The sequence below is a fragment of the Manis javanica genome, chromosome 5 (genome assembly GCF_040802235.1).
Source record: "Manis javanica isolate MJ-LG chromosome 5, MJ_LKY, whole genome shotgun sequence".
NCBI classification, from domain to species: Eukaryota; Metazoa; Chordata; class Mammalia; order Pholidota; family Manidae; genus Manis; species Manis javanica.
The window spans coordinates 40348673-40363202 of record NC_133160.1 but is presented as its reverse complement, the minus strand read 5'-3'; the positions used below and the strand labels follow the sequence as shown (position 1 = coordinate 40363202).

At 39.0% G+C, this 14530-nt stretch overlaps 1 protein-coding gene across 3 annotated transcripts in view; it reads right to left on the bottom strand.

Moving 5' to 3' along the window:
- MACROD2 (mono-ADP ribosylhydrolase 2) overlaps nucleotides 1-14530 on the bottom strand; it is a 1939939-nt gene that overhangs the window by 692785 nt on the left and 1232624 nt on the right. The window lies entirely within an intron of this gene.

Below are 14530 nucleotides of genomic sequence, written 5' to 3'. Positions count from 1 at the left end.
GCTCAAAGGAAGTTGTTACAATGTTTGCAATGAATGCAAATTATGGATCCATAATCCTGACTGTCTCATAAAGAACCTTGTTAAACAGTTACTGTACCTATACAGTAGTGTCTCTTATGAAATCACAATGAATCAGCTTTAAACAAAACCATTCTTGCCCAAATCTGCAGTATGTAATTTTATGAGAAACTCAACTGGCTTTTATGCACTCCTCCCTACCACAACACCCTGCATAATGTAAGAAAACCCAGAACATAGAAAAAGAAGCTTGAAAAGACTGACATTCTGAGGCAAATAATGCTTATTTCTGCTAGATAGTAAAGACCTCTGGTTTAATTTATTCTATGCAACGGGTACATCATATGGAGAGAAAATTACCACCCCATGGAATCAAAAGCAATCACTGAGATTATTTGAAAATATCTTACAGATATTTTAAAATAACACCTTGCCCTCATTTTACCTTTTAAACTTTGAAAAATCCTTTTGTATTTGTATTATTTCATCTCATCCTCATAACAGCCCTGTGGTGTTGGGTTCTTGCTATTGCTGTTGAATTACATATGAGTGAACAGACTTGGAGAATATCTGGTTCAGGGAATGTTATCACCCTTCTCCTAACAGCTCAGGCTGGAAATCTACAAGTCCTGTCTTCACCATCTTATAGCTATTTGGTATTCAAATCAGTTACTCTGCTAAATTGCTTTTGTATTTGTCTCCATTTCTCTATCCCCATTGTCAATGCCTTGGACTCTGTCTCCCTCAGTACCCAGTATAGGGCAGGCACTCAATGGATATCTGTTGTGGGAGAGAGGGAAGGAATGAGTCAGTGAGTGAATAAGTGAATCCTCTGAGACTGGGGCTAGGGGATTACAATAACCCCTTATTAGCTATCTTGTCTCTAGTTTCAAAATCTTTCAAAAATCCTCTACATTCCCACAAGACTGACCTTTTTGGTGTACTCGATATATATATTATTCCTCTGACTAACACCCCCAATTTAACAGAAAAAAAATGTAATAAAGCCACATTTCATCAACATAAAGGGCCTTTAGAGGTCTGCCTCTGACTACCTGTTCAGCTCCATCTCCTGCTACTTCCTGTGTTCTTTGTGATGGCTCATATTGAAGCCGGAACCCCTCCAGCTGTGTGGGCATCAGGTTCTCGTGCCTCCATCTACGTATGCTGTTTTCACTGAGTGCAAGTCAAGCGCAGCTTAGTTGTTTCTTTGAAGGCTTCCCTGATTCTTAACGAGCAAACCTAGAAGATACTTCCTTTGGGAGAGCATGGTCTGATCACATTATCTTATTGCATTGTATGTGTTTTCTCCCATGATTATTTCTTACATAATTACATAAAATTCATGAGGACAAGACTCTCTTTTTAAAAAGTCCTTTTATCATTACCAGCATAATGCCTGATATACCTTAAAGGCAGGACAAATTTTAAAAAGTTACTTGGGTAAGAATGAATGAATGAGTCAGGGTAAGTAGAGGATCAATGACTTAACTATGCAACATCTTTTTCAAGAAACTACTCTTCCTTCATTTCCCATTCATTCTCAGGTCCCATGATTCAGCCTTTGACTCTGGGACAGGCAGGCACAGCTCAGGCCTGGCCCATCAATGCACAGTGTTCTCTTTCCTAGCTTCAGAGATTAGAGCTAAGATGGACTGCTGGCCTGGCAGGACCTCTCAAAGTCTTCACTTGGACTTAAAACTCTCAGACTCAGTTTCTGTTCTCTTCCAGGATCTCCAGCTCTCAAAATCAAAGAGTCTGGAGCTGTTCTTCTGCCCACCATGTGGACACAGGCCCTGAAGAAAGTAAAGCTGAAGCATAGGGCCGCTGACATGGACAGCTCTGTTAAGGCAACTTGTTCTTGCTAGCCTTGACAGATACTTTGAAATTTCAATTAAGCCAGCACGGTATTTTTTTTTTCTTAAGCTACTTTGGGTTGGATTTCAGTCACTTTCAATAGAGAAAGCTTTGATTAATACAGTGCTCAAGAGAAAAATTAATAAGCAAAAGAGAACATCAACCCGGGTCACCCGATGCCATAAAAAGTATCCTTTCCACCCCAAACCAATGTCTGTATATTTCAAACAGCAAGTTGGGATAAAAATATTTACAACAGAGGGCCCCTGATCTTTCACTTCCCTACAATGAAACCTTCGATGAGCTTGCTGAACATTTCAGAGTTCAAAGAAATACAGAGAGAAGAGCAATAGTTTAAAATGGCAAATGCTAACAGCTCCTTAATTATAAAAGCATCATTGCATATTTTATAGTAAAGCACATTTAATAAGAGAGAATTATAATAATAGCATGTACTTCAATTGTTCAAAACTTAGGCAAGAAGAAGAGACTATTTAGCTGTTGCAAGAGAGAGTGAGCAAGAGGAAAGAAAACCAGGAGCTCCTTCCAGCTCCTAGGGTGACTTCCCGCCTCAGCTCTCTCCTTCTCCTGCACACCTGTCTGTCACTAGTGGAGGTTGAATGGGAATTTATGTCCATCATAAATACTGTCCAATAGGTAGTTTTAAAAGATTTATATACATACATTAAGACAATCTGTCCTTTGCCATGTACCTCCAATAAACCCTGTGGTTCTCCCTCATCATTTCATGCCAAATGAAAAGTGGTAATACTACCAGATTTGCAGTTAATTATCATGAAATATGACTCCTAATGATTTAACATCTTTGTTAAAAAGCCATGGTAACATGGAGCACAACGCTGGGAAACATCATTATAGCTATCATTTATCCATGACATTTACATTTTGTTCACAGTCAAAAAAAACATTAATTGACAAAGCATATCTATACCATTTTTATGGAGAAAATAGCTCTCTCTCTTGCTGCCAGTTAGTTTAGCATATTAAAATTTTACTTATTGGATCTCACTTTTCTTATCATTTTTAATGACCTTGAAAGTGAGTTATGTTTCTTTCCCTTTAAACTGAATTTATGAGAAAATAATCCTCCGTTGACAAAGTACCTCTAACTTGATAAAAGAGGGTTGCTTCACATTTCATTTCGCTAATGAGCAAACATGCTCTATGAGAATTCCATGGAACTATTACAGATCTCGACTAGGGAAATGTCACATAATGTCTCTTTTTCTAAATAGAAAATGCTTTTAGGGAGGCCTCACTGATTTTTTAAAAGTTTAATATCGGCACACATTTCTCAAGAAGGCAAAATATTGCAGATTCACTGGACCATCAGGGTCTAGATCTAAGAATTTTTTACTCAATTTTGTATCTCCTTAGATTGGTCTACTCAATCTGATGAACTTTGTCTATTTAGTTAAAAAGAAATACGATATTTTCTAAATGGCACCCTACTTCAACTCCCTATGTAAAACAGCACCCTGTTCCCTTCCAGCCCATTCAGCCTGTTCTATATCCTCACAGCCCTCATCTTCACCTGATATTTAAATCATATCCTATCCTTATTCCATTGTTTTTTTTCCTGCATTCCTACCAACCCCCAGTAGTAATCTAAGTTCTATAATGGCAGGCTCTTTATCTGGAATGTAAGAGCCTAGCCCATTATCAGTACCCAATAAATATTGGCAGAATAAAAATATGCTCTAATGAACCTGGAGTATCATGTCATTAGATTCCAAGTACTTCTTTATTCAAAATTCATGTTTCAGAGGTCAAATCATATTTATCAAGTAATTTCAGGGTGATTCCATTCTATACCTAAGTATCTCAAAGTATACTAACAGAGGTTCAACACACTGCTCACTGAATTACTTATTAAATTCCCTTTCCATTTGTAATCTACAACTCTCACAAAATTTATTCTCAAAAATATTTGGGAAGTTTGTCTTACCCTTCCTCAACTCTAATGAATTCCTTGCCTCTATCCATTTCCCCACCCACTCCTCCTTCAGCATTTAAAAATGTAGCTGAATTTAACTTTTTTTTTTCCAAGCAAAGAAGACTCCTTCCTTTTTATACAGCCGAAAGAGGTAGAGATGGGATGGAAACAGGACTGTTCAAGCAGGGCTGCCTGATGGTCTACAGATTAGGCAAGGCTGCTGGCTGTCATCTGCAGACAGGGCCACTAGCAGAGCTCTGCAAAGACTTTGAAGGGTTCAGGAAACAGGAATTTATGAATACTTTCTTATTAAACATTTAGACTTATCACATTTCTGTGAATAATTATTCCAAAATAGAAACTTATACTTTAAAGTACTTTAAAATTAAAGAGTCAAAGGAAGCTAATTCTCACAGAGGAAAATCTTGGTGTCTCTAATCAGAATATATTGACAAATTAAAAACATCATGATGCATAATATATGCTGAAATCCAGTAACTCGGTGACACCAACCTTAAGATTATTTGATGTGAAAAAGTATCTTAGTTTTTTGGCTAAATAACTAAAACCAATATAGGTTCCAGGTGATCATGTGGTAAGAAAGTGAGATACACACCCTGAATGAGTTCTACAGAAACACCACCAGTGCACTTAGGAACCATAAGTAATGTCAAACCAGCCAGCAAAAACAATCATTGAGGTTACAAATGTAGTATGAGGCACAATTTTCAAAAAGCTAAACACATTGCCTCATACAAACATAAAGTGACCATGTGTCAAATATTTACTTAATTCATTAATAAGGGAAACAGCATGATGATGGTAAAGCTGGTTCAAAGAAAACTTGAGTTACAAAGTATATATTGGCACTAAAAGAATTGTGTAATTAGATTACTAGGACAGATTAAAAACCTGGTTATTGTTAACAGACAACTGAACACTAGCCTTTGAGATTCTACTTTCTACCAGATAAATTTGACTTGCATTTCCACTGGACAAGAATCATTTGTATCACTCTCAATTTTCTAAGTACTAATATCTACCTTTAGACAGATGTATAGTATCTAACAAAAGGAAAACAGAATGGAATTATCCTACTGGACCTACTAATAAACCCCAGGATAACATTGGAAGAACTTGAAATCATTCTTTTACCTATTTACAAGTTTGAGACACTATTAACATTAGGCATAAAAATAAAAGAAATGGACCAAATGCTCTACCAGCCACACACCCACAGGGAAATTCATGCCATCAGCAAATCAATTTTAAAATATGACAGACTATACTGTATTATTATTTAATCATTATCAAAATGAATCACAATTTTAAGTTTAATAGTTCTCATGTATTGACAATTGTGACATATACATATATTTGTTTGTATGTGGTAAGAACTTTTAAAATCTACTATCTTAGCAATTGTTCATATACAATATTGTGAACTATAATCACCATGCTGTACATTATATCCACAGAATTTATTTGTATTATACCTGGAATTCGTACCCTTTGACCACCCTCATGTACCCCAATCCACCCCTGGCAACCTCCAATCAGCTCTCTGTTTCTATGTGTTAATGATGTCCTGTAAGTCCCCTAAGTAGATAGATTTTCTTCACTGTTCTTCATTCCTTTTTTTGTCATTCTGCTTGTCTGCCTCAATAATCTCAAATGATTTATCTTTAGCTCACTGATTCTTTCTTCTTCTTGGTCAAGTCTGCTGTTGAAGCTCTCTATTGAAATCTTCAGTTCAGTCATTATATTTTTTAGATCTAGGATTTTGTTTATTTTTTATGGTGTCTGTTTCCATGTTGAATTTCTCATTTTGTTCATGCACTGCTTTCTAATTCCATTTATTTGTCTGTGTGTTCTTATAGTTCACTGAACTTCTTTAAGAGGATTGTTCTGCAAAATAGCAGCAGACTCACAGACTCCAAGAAGGGATTAATGGTTACCAAAGGGGAGGGGTGTTGGAGGGCAGGTCGGGAGGGAGGAAGATGGGAATTGAGGGATATTATGTTTAGTACACATGGTGTGGGTGGTCATGGGGAAAACAGTGTAGCACAGAGAAGGCAAACAGTGAATCTGTGGCATCTTACTACAGTGATGGTCAGTGACTGCATTGGGTTATGGGTGGGGACTTGATAATATGGGTAAATGTAGTAACCACATTGTTTTTTCATGTGAAACCTTCATAAGAGTATATATATATATATATATATATATATATATATATATATCAATAATACCTTAATAAAAATGTTTGAAAAAAGAGGATTGTTCTGAATGCTTTATCAATTGTTCATAAATCTCCATCTTGTTAGGGTCAGTTAGGGAACTTTATTGGTTTCCTTTGTTCATGTCATGTTTCCTTGATTGGTGTCTTCACATCTGCATAAGCGGTCTTCTCTTCCAGCTTTACAGGTTTGCTTTGGCATGAAAAGAACTTCACCAGTCAGCTCAGCTTGGTATACTGGACGGGTTAGCTGGTAGCATCTGTGGGCACGCAGGGCTTGCCACTGGGGTCTCCAGTTGGGCAAGGCCATTGCCTGTGCTCTGAGGTAAGGGGGTGGATGCTGCCACCAGGGTTACTCAGTAGGATGGCCTGGTTGATGGGCATGTTCAAGCAGGGCTGCTGAATGGTCTACAGATTGGGCAAGGCTGCTGGCTGTCATCTGAAGTCAGACAGGGCCACTAGCAGAGCTCTGCAATCACCATAGCTGGGTGAGGTCGCAGGCTGTGTTCCCTGCCAGGGTAATGCCACTGTTTGTACTCTGTGGATGGGCAGAGTTACAGGGCTCCCCAACTATTCCAGGTTAGGTAGGGTCTCAGGCTGTGCTCCCTGAGATGGTGCCACTGGCAGGACTCCATGTTTGAGTTTGCAGGCTGTGCCCAATGTAGGGTGGGGCCACAAGCTGGGTTTTATAATCAGGCTGGCCACTGCCTGTGCTATGCTACTGGGCAAGGTCACTGGCTGGGTTCTCTGTTTGGGAGGGGCCTCCAAGTGTATCTCACAATTGGGTAGACTACACACTAACAGGGTTACTTGTCCAGGCTCTCTTACCAGTGGGGCAACAGGCTGTGCTCTGTGATTATGTGGGTCACTGGCTGGACTCCCTGCCTGGAGAAAGCCACAGACTCTGCATAGCAATTGGGTAGGGACTTAGGTGGGCTGGAGGCTTGACTTCACAGCTGGCTGGTACTGTAGGCTTGGCTCCAAGGCTGTCCAGGGTCACTGTTCAGGCTCCTTGAGTATGTGAGGCCAGAGGCTATGCTCAACAATTGACAGGGCTGCTGGCTTGGCTCCCTGCCAAATCAGGGTTGAGGGATGGGCTCCACATGGCACCAGATCTCTAGCCAAGCTTCTTGGTCTGGCAAGATTGGGGACTATACTCAGCAGTTGAGCAGAGCTGTGAATTTGTTTCCATCAGGCAGAACTACTAACCAAGCTCCCTGCCAGATGGAGCCACCAGTTTGGCTCTACACATGTCAGACCCATGACTCAGACCTTTGCTTGGGTACTGCTGCGAGCAGGAATGCAGTCCACCAAGATCTGTGCACCAGTTGCTATAAGTCCCTTCCCTCTTCCCATCTCTGTCAGATCTCCAGTGGTCAGTTCCTACAGATTCCCCCTGTCATCCGCATGTAGTGAGACCTGAGTGGGCTTCTCAGGAACCATTATGGAAAGCTGGAGTAGCTGAAGGTCTGTCCACCTTAGCCTCTCTTTTTCCTACTGGAGAAGCCATAGGACCAGGGGAGCCCTCTCGGTACCTCAGTGCGCCAGCCTGGAGGAGGAGCAATGCAGTCACAGTGTAGCCACTCTTCTTATCCTTCTAATGTGGTCCCTCTCATTCTCCGTGGTTCAGGGGACTTCAACCTCTGCCTGTGTTCTGGGATTTTCACAATGGTGTCTTGTCTATGGATAGTTGCTAGTCGGTCTTCTTGTGAGGGGGAGTGAAATTTGGAATGAGCTGTTTCCATCTTGATGATGTCACTCTCCTAAAATTATCTTTAAAATTCATTTTTATATGTATTTCTCCAAGAGAGGCACTTAGTAGGCATTACTGATCTACAAGGAGAATCTTTTAATTTACTGAACTCATTCTTTGTTTTTCCCAGGTGGCTGAAAAAAAATCTCACTCTTGCCAATTCTCTCTATTACTAGAGAAACAGCCTTAAAATTATTCTAAATTCAATATTAGGCCATTAATCAATACAGGATCAGAAATTAGTTACCCATGGGGAGGGGCTTACAAACCTTCCCAGAAATCATACATCAGCTTTTCTTAACAGAGTATCATTTAAGTAACATGAAAGTCAATTAAACATCACATTGATCACTTTTGCTTTGTAAGAAATAATTTTACTAGTTATTTGAAAACTTCTATTAGATATTAAGTCTTCAAATGACCGAGAAGGAAAGACAAGAAGACAAGTCAGTCTCATCATAAAATAATTAGGAGGCTAAGTGGAAACAAAGAAGTAATTGCACTCCAAATTACTGGCTTCTTTCTGCTTTTCACTCCTAGATTATCTCCTGAATTTCACTCTCCTTGTTTTCTTATCTACTCTGTATGGGTGGATTTCAGCAGAAAATAGTTAACTCTCTAAAACAAATTAAAGCATGGACATATTTCAAGATATTACACAGAAAAAAAAGATAACAAATTAAAATAGGGAGAGGAAGGCGAGCCAGAGAAGAGGTGATGTTAGACATAAATTTGAGTGAAGAGACAAAGGAGCCTTAGAATCTAATTTATAAGTTTTTTCTCATCTGATCTAATAGTCTTTCAGTGACTGAGTGATTGGTATAATTTATCTTGCTTAAGCAAACATGTTGATGCTGTTCCCTGGAATACATTTTTCATTACAAGAAGAACATAATTGGTATCAGTGGAAATGCTTTTGGCTGCAAGTAGCATCCCCAGCTAGCTAACTTAAAAATTAAGCAAAATGTATTTTCTCAAAAAAGTAAGGAATCCTGAAATGAAGTGGCTTTGGCACTTTCCATATTTCCTCTCTGCCATCTTTACCCAGTCAGGTTTGCCCCTGGCACCCATCCCATAATGGCTGCGACAGTTTCTGGTATCTTAGGCAGATGCCATAATATCTAGTGGTAGAAGAGAAACTATTTCTTCCTTTGTGATTCAAGTATAAAAAGAAAGACACCCTTTCCCTGGAGTCTTCAGTCTACTTCTCTGATGTTTCATTAGAAAGAACTGGATCAAAACCCACCCTAATCCATTTACCAGAAAAATGAATAACTGGGGTTTGACTAAGGAAGTTTTAACCTTGAGTAACGTGGAAGATAATTAAACAAATAGAATTCTACTAGACAGGAAGAAAGGTTGAGTATATGTTAATATCCGTTAAACAGATTTCTATAATCTGCACCAGTGTTTCTTAAACTTTAATTTTAGTGGTCTTGTTCAAATGCAGATTCTGATTCAGAAGTGTGAAGCAAGTACCTGAGATTCAACTTCTCTGGTGATTTGATGCTGTTGATCCACAGACAATATTGTGGGTAGAGGATCTAGACTCCAGAGAACTAGATGAAAAGCAGTCTAGTATGATGGCATCTAGGCTGGAACAGGACTCCTAGCCCTGTCATCTTGAAAATGTTACTTAAATTCTCGAAGCCTCAAATGAAGGACTGAAGGGAGGGAGAAAAGGAGGGAAGGAATGTAGTAGACTTAATAATGGGAATTTCTGAAGCAGTGGAATGTCTGCTCACTTTTCTAATTTGTTAAGGTCACTCTGTAGTGACAAATGAGGTAACTGGGCAGCAATAAGCAGAATGGTGTTTAGTAAGTACTCTTGGGAAGCAAAAAGAAATAAACTGTACCAATGAAAGCCTGGGAATGATGGCAAATGTATATATATGGCAGAATAGAAGGCCTTAGGGTCCCAGCAATAGCAAGCTATATTGAAATATTGCATTGATGTTATAGTTCTAAACTCACCCTGCCTTTGGAATGCCTAACAATGCATATATTATGTTCTGGGCTACAGAGTTTTGAAGGATAAAGATTTTAGCCTCTGCGTCATACCCAGAAGGGAACTGTGGCTGACTTAGGGATAGGTCATGAGGAAAGACTAAAGGAACAGGTATCTTCATTCTGAGAAGTCATACCTAAACCAACTTCAGGACATGAAATGTCCTTACTGGAGAGGACAACTGGCTGTTGCCCATCTTGACAGGTCAGATAGAAAAAGTGAGCAAGATTCAAAACCAAAATGAGGGTGTAAAAAGACCTTGGTAGGAGCTCTGAGTCTCGACTCCTTCCAGTCCTGCTTTTTAGCAGCCCCATGTCATTAGGAGCTTTGCTTAACTTCTCCAAGTTTCAAGTTGCTTGTCAGTAAACTGAAGAAAACAACCCCTTCCTCTCTGAGCTTAGTAAATGTTAGAGACAAACAAGAGATGTGTCTGCCCAGAGTAGCTGAATAAAGTGGAGCAGATATTATTGTAATAATTCATGATAAAGAGGCTTAAATTATGTGCTGCATACAAGGGTCCTTCAGGAGCCACTGAGATAATAGTTCAGTGTCAATGTGTACCTAACACAAAAGCATTGGGTGGAAGTCCACTAATCTCACTACTGGCTTGCCAAAGCCCCAAAATATTGGTGACATGAAGAGGTGTTACTACATCTCCCTCAGGGGAGTGGGTGGCGTTCTCCATCAGCAGTCATTTCCTTTCCCCTTTGCTCCCTCCAGTCTAGACAGCTCTTCCTTTTCCACCTTCCTTCTAAAGAAAAGAAGTGGCTCAGCCTCTTTCACAATAAAAGTGTAACATTAACCACGTCATTTCATTGTCTTCATTAGGCATAAAATGCAGCCAGGTTAACCAGTGATGATTATTCCCAAACACTTTTACTCAAAGAATGCTTATTGGACCTTGCTTTGCGTGTGTCCCAGTGTTTGGAGAATTTTTCCTGAATGTAAAACGGTTGCCTTTATGCCCTACTTTCTCCTTGACTTCTGGCTACATTACATTTCTGTGTACTTGAAGTGCATTATAAGAAAAAAAAAAGCAATATCTGGGCTTAGATTGAGTTTTGTTTCCTTCAATGATAATGAAGTTTTGCCTAAAACCTTCAGTAAGTACTTAGTAGAAGCATCCTTCCTTTAAAGGCAAGAACTGTGAAAGATTTTAAAATACATTATCTTCTGTCATTAATGTGTTACATTTGGGCCTTCCTGCATAGTTTAGAAAACCTCTAAATAGTCCTCAGAGACACACATGAACAGAAAGGTCACGGCATTTTGAACCCTCTGTGCTTCCTTCTTTACAATTACTCACATGACCTTTGGAGAGGCATCTTGGAGCAACACCTGGGATTCACAGGAAAGCCAGGCTGTTGAGCCGGTTACTCTCAGATGCCAAGACTGCAAAAATGGACTTTCACCCATCCCCAGGCTAGGAAGTTAACCGCTTTAGCCTGATTTCAAAAAACACACAGTTCAGGGTCAGAATGCAATTCACTCTCCAATTAGTACACATCAATTAAAAATGCAAACCAGTCTATAAGGATACAACACAGAGGCATTTTCAAATTTAGTAACTTGAACAAGCAGTGGGAAACTTACCAAACAATGTAAAATATAAGTTCACATAGCAATCCGCAAACATAGTAACACTACTACTAAGACTTTTTATTTGAATTCCATGGGAAAATTCTTACATTGGTATGGTTTAGAAATAGTCCTATCTGCAAACAATAATTAATCATAATGACAGTAATAATGAAGATGATAATGATAAGTATGATGACATCAATTAAGCACTTACTATGCATGAAACCCTGTCCTAAAAGCTTTATAGGTATTATCTCATTTAATTGACTACAGTGCAAAAATCCTGTCAAATTCTAGGCAAAGGGTGTACATTGGGATAATAAAATTGTCTTAATACTTAAATCTAAGACACAAGAAAAATCCACCAGCCTTAAGGGTAAGAACTTTCCATTTCTTCTTTAATGGCACCACAGAGGGCGTGATGTAGAAGAGAAATCGCATTATTTGCTGAATGTATGAGGCCAGGTTAGCAAGATTTCAATTTCCAGAGATCTAAATTTTTTTGTATGAAGCTGATGCAACCTGGTAAAATATTTGTGTTACTCCCTCATTAAAGTGATTGAAAACTTTATTTCTAACTTGTTTATGATGAAGATTTTACAATCAAAAAGTGAAAAAATAGTTTATTCCCCCCCAACCATGCTGCCTTAAAGAAATAATAGCACAAATGTATAAAGATAATTGTGGAAGAATATTCACTGCAGCACTGTTTGGTAAAGCAAACATAAAACAGACCCATTTAAGTGTGCATATAGAGAAAGGCAAGCAAAGGTGGGTACTTCCATTTTCCATATTGTATAATTTAAATTATGGCAGGGATAGTCAATAGGTATCATCTGTTCATTCTGGGGATACCTAAATTGCATCAGGATTATGCATGATTTTTAATATTTCTCCTTTTTCTGTACTTTTCAAGTCACAAATCTTTTTACAAAAAAATAAGAGTCTGTATTTTTGGAGCCAGGGGGTCAGAATTGCCAGGGTGGAATATGGATTGGTGTGTCTTCCTAAGACGGGACCCAAGACTGCTGCATTTACCAGCTGGGCTTCTTTCCCAACAGGAGAGTTCTTACAGTAGAACCCTCAACACAAGTTATTTCACTGGTCTTCATTAGGCATAAAATTCAGCCAGGTTAAATAGTAATGCTATTTGAAAACACGTTTATTATAAGAGCTTTTCCCTGGATGTTGTTTTTGAATATGTCCCTGTGTTTTGCGAATATTTCCTAAGTGTAAAATGGTTGTCCACGATGCCCTCCCATTCTGGCTACAATAAACTTCTGGGCCCTTGAAATGCATTTAGAAAGAGGCAATATCTGTGCTCAATTTGGTTCTCTTTCCTTCAATGTTAATAAAGATATTCAAATATTTTCCACTGGAGACTTGGGAGCCACTCAAGAACTGCTGGGAGTTCAGGGAAACTTCATTGCTCAGAAACAGTCCTGATCTTAGAGGTCAAACACTAGTCCCCAGGGCATGAGTAGCTTCATGCCCTGTTTCACTTCTTCCCTCACTATATGGGCCCAAATCAGATCAGGGAACTTCTCCAAACTACTTTGGATGTTTGCCTGCCTTCCACCAGAATATACTGCTCTGTATTTATTCATTTATTTCCCTTAACTACCACCACAAATCTACTTGCATTATGACCTAGAGACTTCATATTCAGTAAATTTGATGAGCACTGAACCTTGAATCTAATACCATATGTTTATAGGATGCATAGCAAATTTTCTAGAGAAATGGACATCCATCACCAAACTTCAACCAGAAGGATCCTTTCAAATGCAAATCTGACAGTGTTAACAGCCATTGACCCCCTCCTCAATATCTTCAAAGGGTTCCCCATTGTTTTAGGATGTTTTAAGATGAAAACCATGCCTACAAGCACTGCATGTTGTATCTCAAGATTTCTCAACCCTGGCTATGTATCTATGTATTAAATCACCTGGGGAGTTGTTGTTGTATCTGTTTTGTTTCTTCTATAAAGATAATGCCATGGACTTATCCCACAACAATTAAATCAGAATCTCTAGAAGGTGGGTCTAGTAATAGTTATCTTTTACAAATGCCCATGGGTGCTTAACTTGCAGCCTGTTATTTACAACCTGGATTAACTCTTGTGACTTCAGCCTCCTTGGCCTTTTCTATTCTTGGAGTACTTCATACTTCTTCCCTAAGGACCTCACCACAAACAGCCAGCACATGCCTCACCCTTTCCCATCCTAACCCAATAAGCCCACCTACATTTTTTTATCACACTTCCAATGTTACTTCTTACAGGAAGCCTTACACTTTCCCCCAACCTACTAGACTAGGTAAGAGTCCCTGTTAATGACTTAGAACATCCTGAACTTTTCCTTTTGTTCAGTTATTACAGTTTCCAAGGAAACATTTCTAATTCTGGGATTATTTGATTAGCGTTTGGCTATCTGAGGAGAAAATGAGTTCAGTGAAGCCAGGGACTATGCCTGCTTTGCTGATCACTTTATCTCAGAACTTAGTGTGCTGAACACATAGTAGGTGTTCAATACTGAGTGAATGAATAATGAAACCCACTCATTCCAGCTTAAGTCAAAACTTCAGAGAAGTGTGAGGAAGAGTTAGGCTATGCAGGTCCTTCATACCAAAGGCCAGAATTAACTTTCCCATTATTAACGCATGACCTACATTAGTTGAGCCTCGGTTGGGTAGAGAAATGGAAGTGAGGTGAAAAATAGAGGTCACCCAACCTTATTATTTTATTGAGGTAAAAGTGACATATAGCATTATATCAGTTTTGGGTGTACAATGTAAGTATTCAATATTTGTATCTATTGCAAACTGATCATCACAATGTCTAGTTAATATCTTTTCTTTTCTTGTGATGAGAACTTTTAAGATCTACTGTCTTGGGAACTTCCAATTATGTAATACAGCATTATTAAAAATACGGCATTTTGAACCCTCTGTGCTTCCTTCTTTACAATTACTCATATGACCTTTGGAGAGGCATCTTGGAGCAACACCTGGGATTCATAGGAAAGCCAGGCTGTTGAGCCGGTTACTCTCAGATGCCAAGACTGCAAAAATGGACTTTCACCCATCCCCAGGCTAGGAAGTTAACCGCTTTAGCCT